We start from the raw sequence: 14076 nt of genomic DNA on the forward strand, positions 1-14076 counted from the left end.
CAAATATTAGAAAAGACTTCCTTATACAAAATTGCAAATAATGTCTATCAATGCCCTGTCCTTACGAATGTGAGTAGGCTTTAGTTTACAATAGAGAAAAAGAAGCCATAACTTTCTGAAGAGAAATCCAACACTATCTTAAGTGATCAAAGTTAACCTCAAGTATACTTGACAAATGTAATATAAAGTACACTTTGCTTTCATAGTTTTCTTTCCTAAAATCTACAGTCTTAGTATAATTACAATGGAAAAATAAGTTACAAACACAGATAGAGATATTATACAAAACATCTGACTGACTCATATAAAATTAAATCTGTTAAGGTCATAAAAAATATGGAAAGCTTCAGAAACTGTCACATTCCAGGACAGACTATATGAAATGAAAAAGACAGTGCAAGTTGAAAGTTATATTCTGAGTTGAACCTTTGAGGAGAAAATTATATTACAGAAATGAGGTCCTAGAAACTCAAAATGAAGGAGTATTTTATGTCTTCCCCTGAATACTTCTAGCCTTGATGGTATTGGTGTGCTAGGTATTCTGCCACAACTAAAAACACATATTAAAAGGCTATTGCAAGAAATTGAGGGGGAGTGGAACAAAGATGGCAGATAGATAACAGCTGGCTACGAGGCACCCTGAGATAATCAACTTAGAATTCAACATAATACAGTGTGGGGAGTCCCAGATAGAGGGAGATGAATTCTCTCATCCCAAGAAGAAACTAAGGTGAGAAGAACCAATCAAACATACAGTCCCAGTGCTATTATTGGAACAGCTAGAGGTTCAGTGCTCCCACTGTAGCAGGCGGCTTGCCAAGCCATCCGAGGTTCCCACTGCTTCGACTCACTGGAGGCACAGTCACATTAAGGTCAGGGATCAGCCAGACAAATGGAGAGCTGAGCTTGTGGGGAGCCTGCACTGACCTGTGGTGAGTGATAGTAGTGGAGCCATTCCACAGAAAGGGGGGCTCCAGCGGATGACATTCTGGGATCAGGCAGAACTGGCCAGTACAAGGGGCAGCAGTGACTTCAGTCAGTTGTTCCCTTTCTGAATGGGATTGGTGGAATGAGCTAGGCCTGTGTCAGGCCAGCTAGCTGAGACCCAATAGGTTATCCAAAATCAATTCCCTATGGTAGTGGCACACACTAACACAGTGAAGCCTCAGTAGTTTGACTGACCTGGAGGGGAGGGGCCAGCCTATGCTGCCCCTGTCTGCAACTCACTTGCACACTGCAGTGGGAAGGGTCACCTAGCCAGCATGCTTCAGAAGAATTGTAACCAACAAAGAAAGAAACTGAGGCCTCCAGGAAGAAACAAAAAAGATGGGAAGAGGAGGCAACAAGAAAAAGTCCCCCCCGTCCCAACCCTGAGAACATTGACCCAGGACAGGTAAATACAAAGGAGAATGAGAACAGCAAACATGCAAAATCAGACACAGCACCAGTGGACATAAAGATATATCTTTGGGATGTCATAGACAAGTTCAAAAGTGAAATATTTAGCCAAGTAAAGCAAGATATAAGAAGATTAATAAAAGAGATGCTAAGCACCCCTCAAGCAGACACAGACATAAGAAGGGAGGAACTCAAACAAAGGAGAGAACCATTTGATGAAGAATCTAAAGAAAATATAGAATACATGCAGCAGATTCAAAGAGACTACTAGAAAATTAAAACTCTATGGAAAGATGGCAAATCTACTTGAAAGAAATTAAGGATAGATTATCCAAACAGGAGGACAGTTTTGCAATGTGGGATTATGAAAGGAAAAACTTTTTAAAAATAACAAGGAAACAAGCAGTAACAATAAAAGGCTAGAAGATGACAAGAGGATCTACAACTTGAGAATAAAGAATGTGAATGAAGAAGCAAAGGTACAAGCAAAGGAACTACAAAGGCTATTCACAGAAATAATTAAGGAAAATTTCCCAAACACAGGAAAAGGAAATGATATTCTGATGTATGAGGCATACAGAACTCCACCCACCTACAACCAAAACAGAGCTACACCCAGGTATATAATAATCAAGATCCCAGAAATTCAATATAAAAACAGAATATTAAAAGCTGTCAGAGACAAGAAACAGATCACCTATAAAGGAAGGCCCATCAGAATCATGGCAGACTTCTCAACACAAATCATCAAGTCAAGAAGAGCCTGGAGGGAAATATTCCAAGCCCTGAAAGAAAATATCCTCCAACCCAGATTGATATACCCTGCTAAACTGTCTCTAGAAATTAATGGAGAAATAAGATGCTTCCAAGACAAAGAGGAACTTGGGAAATTTATAACCACCAATCCAACTCTATGGAGAATACTGCAGGGCATTCTGGAGAGAGAGAGAAAAATACTAAGATTCCAGGAACAGTGGCAGAGCCTCAATGAATGGAGCAGATAACGGAATGAAGAAGATAAGCAGACAACTGATGGCAAAAAAAAGAGCATAACAGAAATGAAGCAGAGAAGGTTGGTTATAATCTCTAATACAGATGGCCTTGATACACTAAATTTAAAAACAAGAAAAAGAACCACACATGAAGTAGATCAGGAGGCAGGGTTCACCAAGATGCTATTTATAGGAAATATAATTAACATGAAAAATATAATTAACATGGACTGAAAATCAAATATGAGAAAACCGGTTCTCTATGTGACAGAGAACCGGAGAAGGGCAACTAGACCAGTATTTGTGGATAGGTTGGAAAGACAGGCTTTAATAGGTAAAGGAATACAATTAGAGATGAAGTCCAGAAGAGAGAAGGTTCAGAACTACTTAGATAAATAGCAGATTCCCCCCCCCCCGATTTAAAACCAAGGGTCTTGATGAGACCCAAAAATGCACAGTGCACCTTGGGGAAGTGAAAGGGGAGGGACAGTCTTAAAAAAGATGGTGAAAGATATTGTTAATAGTGTATCAGAATTTAAAACCCACATTACTCACACCAATCTGCTTAGATAGATTTTATTCTTCTTTTTTTTTTTTTGATAGATTTTATTTTGTCCCAGTTTTTCTACTTGCTTTAGATTTGAGGGCACAGACAGCTATCCCCAAAACATCAGGATATAACACAGTAATCATCTTTAATTTCCTATTATCTTAGTCTGGAGCTCTGTATGACTTATACTGTTTTATCATGACTGATCTTAGTTAAATCTGGTTTGTTTGATTGCTGTTTAGTATCGACAGATTTTATTCAAAACTGATATGATTGATAGTATCAAGTATGAGAGTATAGGCAACTACACTGAAGAAGACAAGTCTCTACCATACACATTCTGGTTTGATAACTGCCTGTTTTTGAAGTTTTATACTATATACAAAGTTGTTTTTATTAATACTGTTATGTACTGATATATTCAATTACACTATGTCTGATGATACAGCCAATTCTGTTGAAGATAACAAGAGACAACACAGACACTATGGTAGAACTCATTGTACAATGGTCTTATATGTCTTTTCATTTCATTTGTTTATAGGAATATGTTTTGTTTTGTCTTGCTTTGTTTTATTTCTCCCTCTAATATAGAAAATATAGAAATACATGTTAAGATTCATGCATGTGTAAAATCCATAAATGGTTTATGAGAACTTATCTTAGGACACATCATGAAATGAACAGATACTTTAAAGAAAAAGAGACACTAAAATATCCAGTGCTGATTCTGGAGTGTCATAATGTGAAACCCAGAAATAGTATTATTCTTTGTTCAGAGTGATATTAGTCTGCCTGGTTTTGTTCAATCTCAACATAATTGAAGATATGGATAACTTCATGTATGTTTAAGTGTATAGGATTGATAACCATATTTCTAAGTTTTTGTTGGATAGTTGAACAGAACTGGTTGCAGTTTCACTGTTTGAATACCCAATTTATATGCTCCACTTTAGTATCTTGAATAACTATTTGTAAGACGACAATCTGTAATCATCAACTAGTGATTTTTTACTGTTTTTTTTCTTTGAAAGTATGTACTATTTTTACCTGTTTTCTGTTTTGTTTAGCCTTGCTTTAAACAATAATTTTTTTTAAAAAGACACTACAGTACCCAGTGCTGATCCCAGAGGGTCATGATGTGAAATCTAGCAATACTATTATTCTTTGTTCAGAATGACTTTAGCCTGCTTTAGTTTGTTTAATCCCAACATAAATGAAGATATGGATAACTGCATGTATGTTTAAGTATATAGGGTTGACAACCATATTACTAAATTTTTGTTGGATAGTTGAACAGAACTGTTTGCAGTCTCGCTGTTTGAATTCTCACTTTATATGTTCCACTTTTGTATCTTGAACAAGATACAAAATTGTCCTTTTGTAAAAGTACAATATGTAGGGGCTGGGGATTTAGCTCAGTGGCATTAAGCACCTGCCTTGCAAGCACGTGGTCTTGAGTTTGATCCCTGATACCAATAAAAAGTTTTTAAAAAAAGAAAAAAAAGGACAATATGTAAACATTAATGAGTGATTTCTTACTGTTTATTTTTTTTTCTCTGAACATATGGATTATTTCTACCCATTTTCTGTTTTGTTTAGTCTTGCTATAAATAAAATTTAAGTTTTTTTTTAATTAAAAATAAAGAAATTGAGCAATAGACTATTCAGAGCCACTACTTCAGAAGGGAAACTAAATAACAATCTTGAGAAAATTATATTAATGGAAAAAATGATAAAATTCAATAGGATGTAATTATCTTACTTTCTTATTACTAACACAAAATACCTGGCACCCACAAGTTAAAGAGGACAAGTTTATTTTGGCTCACAGTTTGTAGGAATCCAGTCTATAGTCAGATGATTTCAAGACAGGGCAGCACGGCAGAGAGGCATGACAGTAGATAAGCAGTTCATGGCATGGCAGGCAGGAAGCAGAGAGGGAACAAGGGAGGAGAAAATAGTCTTGTAATGGTTTGCCTGCATTCTAACATCCACTTATTTATTGCAAAGTGCCAACACTGCAATTTAACTATTTACTGAAGTTTTAGCTTAGAATAAGTCAACTCATACACTGACATATTTTGTCTTAAAAGAAAAAAAACATGCATGCCATCGGCTACACTCACCAACCTCTCTGACCTATTTCCCACCAAAGATCACCTCCTAATATAACAGTTACCCATGAAACCATCAGTGAGGTAATCTACTGATGAGTCTCACATTTAAACTCATCAGTGGACTATTCCAATGATGAATCATTCTCCTGCAATCCCTGAAGCCCCATCTATGCGCACACGTGGTGTTAAAGGGACATTTAGATAATAAGCCACAACTATTAGTGTGAACAAAAGAAGCTAAAACCTCATATGGCAAATTGAAAGACAGTCTTCCATGTGGCTTTGAACCGGTCCAGTTTCTCTCTCTCTCTCTCTCTCTCTCTCTCTCTCTCTCTCTCTCTCTCTCTCTCTCTCTCTCTCTTTCTCTCTCTCTCTCTCTGTCTCTCTCTCTTTCTCCTCCTGATTTTTGTTCTCAGGAATAACTGCAGATGTTGCACTGGAAATGCAACATCTTGAGCTTACCCTGGTCCTTCTCCCAGCCCCTTCCAACAAAGTACATCCTCCAACACTCTCACTAGCAAGTCGCTGAGAGCTTCCTTGGGATTTAAGAGACTGGCTTACAATGTCATCCTTTGATGTCTATCTGTAAGTAATACTTCTACTTTATGTAAATAATGCAAATGTGCATTCTATGTCATTATGCTCAAAGTGAGTTGATAGCCAGAGCACAGTGAAACTACTGCACAATTACGTCAAATTACTTAGCATGTCAACAGCCCCAAGAAGAAAGAAGAAAATTAGAAGAAAAACATATTTACTTGAATAAATCTTGAATAAATAAAGCTAAACATTTTCCAAATATATTTAAACTAACTACCTAGCTACTGAAAATACCTTCTGATTCCAAAGATGAAAAGACACAGACATGAGAACCACACAATAACCAAGTTTTAAAAATAAAAGATATAGACAAAAGCTTTAAAACAACTAAAGGCAAAAAATAGATTATACACAGAGGAACAAGGAAAAGAGCAAAGTTGAGAAGATCAGAAACAATGTCAAAGTAAGCACCACCTAATGATCTCTCTAAAGCACAGATAAAACAGAAAAAGAAATATGACTCTGTAGTCCTATATGCAATGGCTCTTCCACCAAAAACTAAATAAAGATGTGTTCACATAAAGAAAATGTATCACCAGCAAAACTTTGCTATAGACTTATTGAAAGAAAATCTTGTATCTTTCCTGGTAAATTCATACAAAATTTAATACCAAAATTTAATACCAATCTTATGTAAAGTCTTGCAAAAAATAAAGAACAGAATTCTCAATTAGTATTGAAACCAATATTACTCTGATATCAAAATGATATAAAGAAATTATAGAAAAAGAAAATTACAGACCAACAAATTCATGAACACAGACATGTAAGTCCTTGAAAAAATGAAAATCAAATTTGCAATGTTTAATAATGAAAATGGATAATGGTTAAATGAGATTCTAGCTATTTAAGATATTCTGAACACTTGAAAATCAATCTGTATTATTTTCCATATACAAAAAAGGGGAAATCTTACTTTTTTTAACCATACAAGCATGATCAAAACATAAGGTGACCATTTAAATTTTAAAAAAGACACATTGCCATTAATCCTCTTCCCAAACCCCTCTTACTCCCAACACAATTATCCCATTTTTCATTTGACTTCTGAATTGGTTCTGGAATCTTCTTTTGTGTTTTTTTTTTTTTTTTTTAATCAAAAAACAGTGAATACTGCTGCCAAGGTCCATCCAATGGAAATGTGAACTGGCCAAAACTTCAAGATGTGTCCTCCTTCATTTTACCCTGAGCATCTGGCATTTCAGCTTTTGAGTCTCCATCAAAGTCAAAATGGCCTTGAATGGTAAATGTTTTGAATTGTTTCAGAACATCAGGTAGCTTGGGATAGGGAGGCGAAAGACAACCAAAAAACCGGACTTGCAGAAAAGCTTCAGACTGTGACAAGAACACTGGGCAAGTATGTGTGAAAAGAGAGTATTTTGAGCAGGTTATTTGCAATGTGTCATTTATTGTAACAAAACTTTTTTTAAATTAAATGCATGTTTCATTCATGATTTGTAAGATTACATTAAAATGAAAAAATGCAAACTATAATAAAAACTACATGTAAACTAGGAACTGGATTTTAAAAATCTGATTTTATAAAGTGTCTAAAGAAGAATGTTGGTACAGCTCCTGCCTGGCAAGCACAAGGTCAGGAGTTTTATTCATGGTACAAAAAAAAAAAAAAAAAAAAAAAAAAGCTGTGTTGGAAACACCAGAATTGTGATGAATGAAATACTTTTACTTTGCATACCTGAACAGGTAAAAATGACTGCTTCTGGCACCATTAATAATATACTCAGGGCCTAGTGAAATGAGAAAGGAAATGTAGATTGGAAAGATGAAATTAAAGATTATTTATTCACAGAAAAAACTATTCATATGTATAAAAATTAACATAAAAGATGCCAGAACTATTAAGGGAGGTTAGTGTGGTTACATGTATACAATATATAAATAAAAGTATACAATATCTTAAATTAATTGAATTTCTGTGTACTAGCTACAAACTACTAGAAAGTAAAATTAAATTAATAGGGAATCTGAAAAAGTGATCTGCTATGTATTATGTCAGTTATAAGACATTCTCGAAAGGTAAAATTACAAAGACAATAAAAAGATCAGCAGTCAGTAGGCATTAACATGGAAGTAAGGATGAACAGAGTATAGAGGGTTTTCACAGCAGTGAAATTAGTTTTCATCGTAGTGCAATGGTGCATACATTTCCTTATACATGTGTCCAAATCAGTACAACGCCCACCTTCAAGAAGGGAGACTTCCATACACTTGGGGCATTGAATGGCAATAAGCTGTCAGTGTAGGTTCATCTTTGTCACCAGTGTTCCACTCTGCAGGGGAATGTTGATTATCAAGATGTTATGCATAATACGTTAGGGTAGTAGGATCATGGAAAATATTTGTTCAATTTGTTGTAGTGCTAAAACTTATTTAGAGAACAAAGTATATTTAATAAACTAAATTAAAAGTATAAAACTAAATGTGTTTAACATATAAAACATTATGAAAGAATTTTCTCAAAAATCATCTATAAATTTCACTCAATCTCAATAAAAATTTCAGGAGTGTTTTGTGCACATGAACAATCCAACTTAAAGGCATACAGAATGCAAAATATCTAGAAAACCTAAAACCATTTTTAAAAAAAATAATCAAAAATTCATACTTATTGGATGACTGAAATGTCTGGCAATTTTAATTAAGAGTAATTAATTAATTAGTTGCAAACCGTGGAACAATGAAGCCTTTCCTGCATCATTGGTAAGAACAGGTAGTGGTACTTGAGAATTATTTAGTAGTTTCTTATAAACACAGATTTAACATAAGACTCAAAAATTCCACACCCACTTATTTAAACTTGGGAATTGAAACCACAATTTCAAACTACTATTTATATATTCAGGTCTACGAAACTTTATTTACAACAGCCAAAAGATAGAAAGATGTCAACTTTGATTTTTGTGGGGAGTATTTTTATTTTTGTTTTTGTTTCTGAAGCAGGATCTCACTATGCAGTTCAGGCTGGCCTTGAAATCACTATGTATCCCATTATGGCCTCAAAGTCACAGTCACCCTCCTGCCTCAGCCTCCCAAGTGCTGAGATTACAGGTGTGTGCCATCACACCTGACCCATGAGATGTCAGGTTTTAATAGGTGAGTTAATAAACATGTAGTGACAATACTCCTGCTCAGTTTAATGCATTCCTCTCCATTAAAAATGTGAATGCACATAATAGCAACACTGAACCAATGAAATCAAATACAAAAAAAATCTATGTGACAAACCCCATTTGTGGGAAAGTGTATAATACTATACAAATGTATAATAAGTAAATCTAATCTATAATTGCAAAAAATTAATCAGAAATTTCCTGTATTCAGGAATAGAAGGAAATTTTCTTCCAAACTGGAACTTCTCTGAATCAAGATCTGTACATTGTCAAACATTATCTGATTTCATCTTTGCTAGTTATATTCCAAAATTTACTAAAAATAGAAAAAGAAAACAGAATGAGTTATTTCAGATTGAACTATTACTACCACTGCCTCTCATTCACATCTTGATTTCATTGATTTTATATGTCCAGAGGGCCTAAGTTTAAACGTTGGTTCCAAAATTAGCTTCGTGACCTTGGATAAGTCACTCACTTCTCTTAACTTCTTTCCTATTAAAGAGCTGTTCTAGACAATTCCAAAGCCCCATCCACCTCTGAAAGTGTAAACCTTAATAAGGTCATTAAAATGTTCCTTTTTCTTCATTATATATTTGATTTGTTAACACAACAACAAGTTTAATTACTAGACTGCATCTATGTGACTGAGAATTTAATATAGATAGATTTCTTCCAACGTTGAATGATATTACCTGCAGGGACGACAAAAAACCTAGAAGGAAGATTAATAGTACCTGGGTTTTAGCAGCTTAAACAAAGGATGCTATAGTTTTTCTGCTGAGTGATTCCTTAGGTATCCAGGAAGTGAATAAAATGATTACTTTCCCTTCTTGATTTTCAGTCACCAGTACTAATCAGTACTGGATAAGAATGTAATTATTTAATTATCAAATTCCTCTATGGATGTAAAAACTGGCACTGACAAGCAAAATAGATTCTCAGGCTTGATTATTGCAGTTGAGATACGTGATAAATAAATGATTGAATTTTCAGTTGGCCCTTGATTTCTCAGTAACCATAATAAAAGTGTTTTCAAAGCTGTATACTATTTCCAATGTGTCTATAGTACAATCATCAACAGCATCTGAAAATAATACTGCTCCTGTCTCCTTTGTTACTTTAAAAACTGTCATGACTTTGATGTGTGTTTTAAAACATTGAAATCCTTCAAATTCATTTTTTTCAGATTCATTTTTAAAATACATATCAAGTAAAGTCTTTACACAAGTTTCACCCCCTGCTCATATAACTCTATACTCAGGGACAGTTTTAATCTGTGAAGAGGCTGAACCAAGAGCTCATACAGTCTATGTTTAAGAACAGCTTGGAGTAGGGCCAAGGCCAAGGTAAAGTAAAGTGAGACACTTTTCACAGGCACAGAAATACACAGAATTCCAAAAACTCACCACCAAGATAAATAATATTCTAATGCAATATTCTTAAAAAATTAAGTTTAATGTAAGACAAACATCCAACCTAAAGACAAGATAAAAGTTTGAAAGACAGAGTCTCTAAGCATACTGAACTGAGTGCAGGTTTTGATTAATCCTACTAAACAAAATTGTGTTATAAATGATGTTGTCTCATCTTTAGTCTTAAAAATACATTACATAAGACAGGTCTTTTGGACTTTGCACCAGAAACAAGAACAATTATATTTCATCAATATAAAGAAAAAACAAAGTTTATATTGCAATCAGAAAAAAATTCCTTTCTTTTTGTAACTATAATAATACTACATCATTTGTGTTATTTTTTTTATGTATTGATCTAGATAGTATTTACAAGACACAGATAATTTCTCCACAGTTCCTTATTCAAAAAAGGTATTTGAAATGCACTGCTGATAGTGTTAAAAAGAATACTTCTTTTGTTTTTACTAACGTGGAGTCTGACCAGTTCAGAAAGAGCTCTAATAACACTTCAGCCTTACTGCTGGTCTCATTAAAGGAGAAAAATGTCAGGGAACTTGTTCATGTGCAAAAACTGTGTGTAAAGTAAAAAGAGAATATTTTAAGGGATTCTACCTTCACAAACTTACAAGTATATTTCTTTTACTATACAAAATTAACTTAAATTTAGATGTTTAAATGGTGGTCACCACAAGCAAATTTCTTTATAATTCACCATAGTTGCTATAATTGTACGCATTATAGAGGGAATATAATAAAACATGAGCTTTTAAAACTGGATTACATGACAACTTACAGATGATGAATATTAGTGCATACAAAAAATTAATAATTGTGAATTTGGAGATTTTTAACTCTTGTTTCAATTAGAGCATATTGATTCTACGGAATAATGGATTGCAATGTGAACAATAATTATCTTAATTTGAGTCTGTCTTCATGTGTAAAATAATTAATATTTATGAGTCAGTCATTATATTTTAAGTAGCACCTTGCGTTTGATGTTGGTAACTATAAAATAATGACCAAGTAATAAAGTTATTGAGACTCTGACAAAATATATAAGACTGAGTGTGTCATATCAAAATAGAGGGACCTAATATGAGCATTATTGTTGTCATTTTATGAGAAATTTTAAATTTTATTATATGTAAGCCTGATGAGACTTTATTGAAAGCTTTAACATTGAATACATCACCTCTGTTTTCTATATTTCAGCACCTCCACTGTGTGACTCACTACTAAGACAATGTTTTATGCATCAGCCATCAGTAAGGAGCAAAAGTTCTGTATCTGTGGAAATGCTCCCTCTGCACATTCACAGATACAATGTAGACAGTTTGTTTATTCACATAATGTGACTCTATCCGTGGTGGTTGAGTGTATCCACAGCTATATTCTATCTGGATATAGATATATAAAAAATCATAAGAATAACTGGTGCAGCTTTATACATTATAAGCATTTTATAGCCTAGGGGTAAAATTTTCCTGTCAGGGAGATTGGTTCGTGAATCTTCCATTTGTCTACAGGCAGAGTGCATAGGCAGGCTAGTATCATTCAAATTGTCCTGTGACTAGCAGGCATATCTGGCCATAGAGGAAGTATGTGTGAGAGGGGATGTCTATATCTGCTCAGCTAAAAGCAAGACCACTATTTTACTCACAGAGGCAGTGCTTCATCCTTTAGTTATTCCTTCTACCTACAAAAACCAGGTAAGTAGCAGACTTTCTCAGCCACCAGCCACAACAGTTTTATCTCTCTCACAGTTGGTATCCTCTTTCTAGATTTAATGTGGTATTTACAGATAAGACTTCCTAGATTTTGGAGATATTTTTCTTATGTATTCTCTCCTTTTTCCCTGAAAGTAATTGGAAAATGCATTACTATATACAACTAAGACGTAAAGGTTAAATAAATTTCTCTGAAAAACCCCATGTTGTATAATTTGACAGTTATCTCAGGTTCAGATTGCCAAAGAAAGAAGCAGAGACCGCGTTGTGGCTGTGAGGAAGCACATCAGCCATGGCTGACATCAACGCTTCCCAGGTCAACAGAAACTCTCTGACATAAGCTTCCCTTTTATGTCCAACAACCAATTTAGACCCCTTTGAATTAATGATGTTTCAAGAACCAACTCTAATCAAAATGATTATATACCATGATGCATTGTAATTTATTTCAGGTATGACAAATTGATTTAAAATTAAAAAACCAATCATGTTATTCATCACAAGTTATAACAAAATTCCTATTATTACTCAAATGGAACAAAGAAATCACTTGACAAAATACAGCATTTAGAATAAAAACATATACTGAAAGAGAATAAAAGGTAATTTCTTCATTCTGATAAACAATTTAATGACAACCTACAACAAACACTAATCTTAATGGTTAGAAGTTAGATATACTCTTTCTAAAATTAGAATAAGTCGTGTGTCCTTGTTCACCAATCTAACATTGTAATAGACATTCTAGCTTGTGCAATAAGGCAAGAAAAAGAAACAAAATTTATAGATTTATAAAGAAGAAACAAGACTATAATTCAAAAGTGGTAGGATTAACTATGGGAAAAAAACCCTCACAATCAGTAAAAACAAAATCTTCTAGATCTTATAATTGGAAATAACTAGGTCTTAAAATGCACTGTTGATATATAAAAATAACAGCAAAAGAACAATTGGTATTTGAAAATTTTCAAAGTACCATTCATAGCAGCACCCTGAAAATGAAATGCTCAGGTATAAATCTTACAACAAATAAAAATATGCAGAAAAATGCAAAAACCAATGAAAAGAAATCAATGACTCAACATATGAAAACAGTTACTGTTTATGAACTTTAACTTAATTAAAACACTCAAAACTACTTGGATATCTTTTTTTTTTTTCAAATCTGATCTATATATTCAGCATAATCCCAATCAAAATCTCAGAAAACTGCTTTGTGGATATTGACAAACTGATTTTGATGTTTTAATATAGAAAGACAAAAGACTTCAAATGGCTAATACAAAGTTGCAAAAGAAAAACCAGATGGAGGGCAAATACTTCTTGATCCAGACTTAATCATTTAGCCACAGTAATCAAGACAATAGAACACTGACAAAAGAATAGACTAAGATTCCTCTAAACATAATAGAGAGCCCTAAAACATACCTACTCAAATATAATCAACTCATCTTTGACAAAGAAGCAAAAGCAATTGAATGGTGAAAGGGCAGTCTTCTCAACAAATGGTGTTGCAACAATTGTAAGCTACATACAAAAATACAAACATTGACACGAACTTGGCTCCTTTCACAAAAATTTACTCAAAAATGCATCACAGATCTAACTGTGAAAATCTGAATTTATAATACTTTTTACAGATAACATACATTTTTGTTCACAAGTTTTAAATATAATCCTAACACCACAATTTATGAAAGAAAAACGATAACTTGCATTTTATACAAAGTAAAAATTTGTGTTCTGTGACACTATTAATAATAGTGACCCAAAAACATGACCCAAAGAGAGAAATTGTTAAATATATATGTATATGTATAAATTTAATACATATGTATGTATAAATATATATGTATATTTATATGCATTTATGTTTATGTATGTATAAATATATATGTATATGTGTATATATAAGTTGTGAAGGAGTCACAATTAAAATATGCAAAACAATAAAAAGATAACTCATTTTACAAAAATATCACAAGTCTGAACTGGCACCTCCACAAGAAAAGGCACAGAGGTCAAATAAACTTATGAATTAAATTATCAATATTATTTTTCATTATGAAATTACAAATTAAAACAACAATGAAATTCTTCTACACCCATCTAATAGCACTGGTGCCTCTACGCATGA

This window comes from Cavia porcellus, unplaced genomic scaffold (assembly GCF_034190915.1).
Source record: "Cavia porcellus strain 051 isolate PalLab524CR breed Dunkin Hartley unplaced genomic scaffold, mCavPor4.1 scaffold_2, whole genome shotgun sequence".
Classification (NCBI taxonomy): Eukaryota; Metazoa; Chordata; class Mammalia; order Rodentia; family Caviidae; genus Cavia; species Cavia porcellus.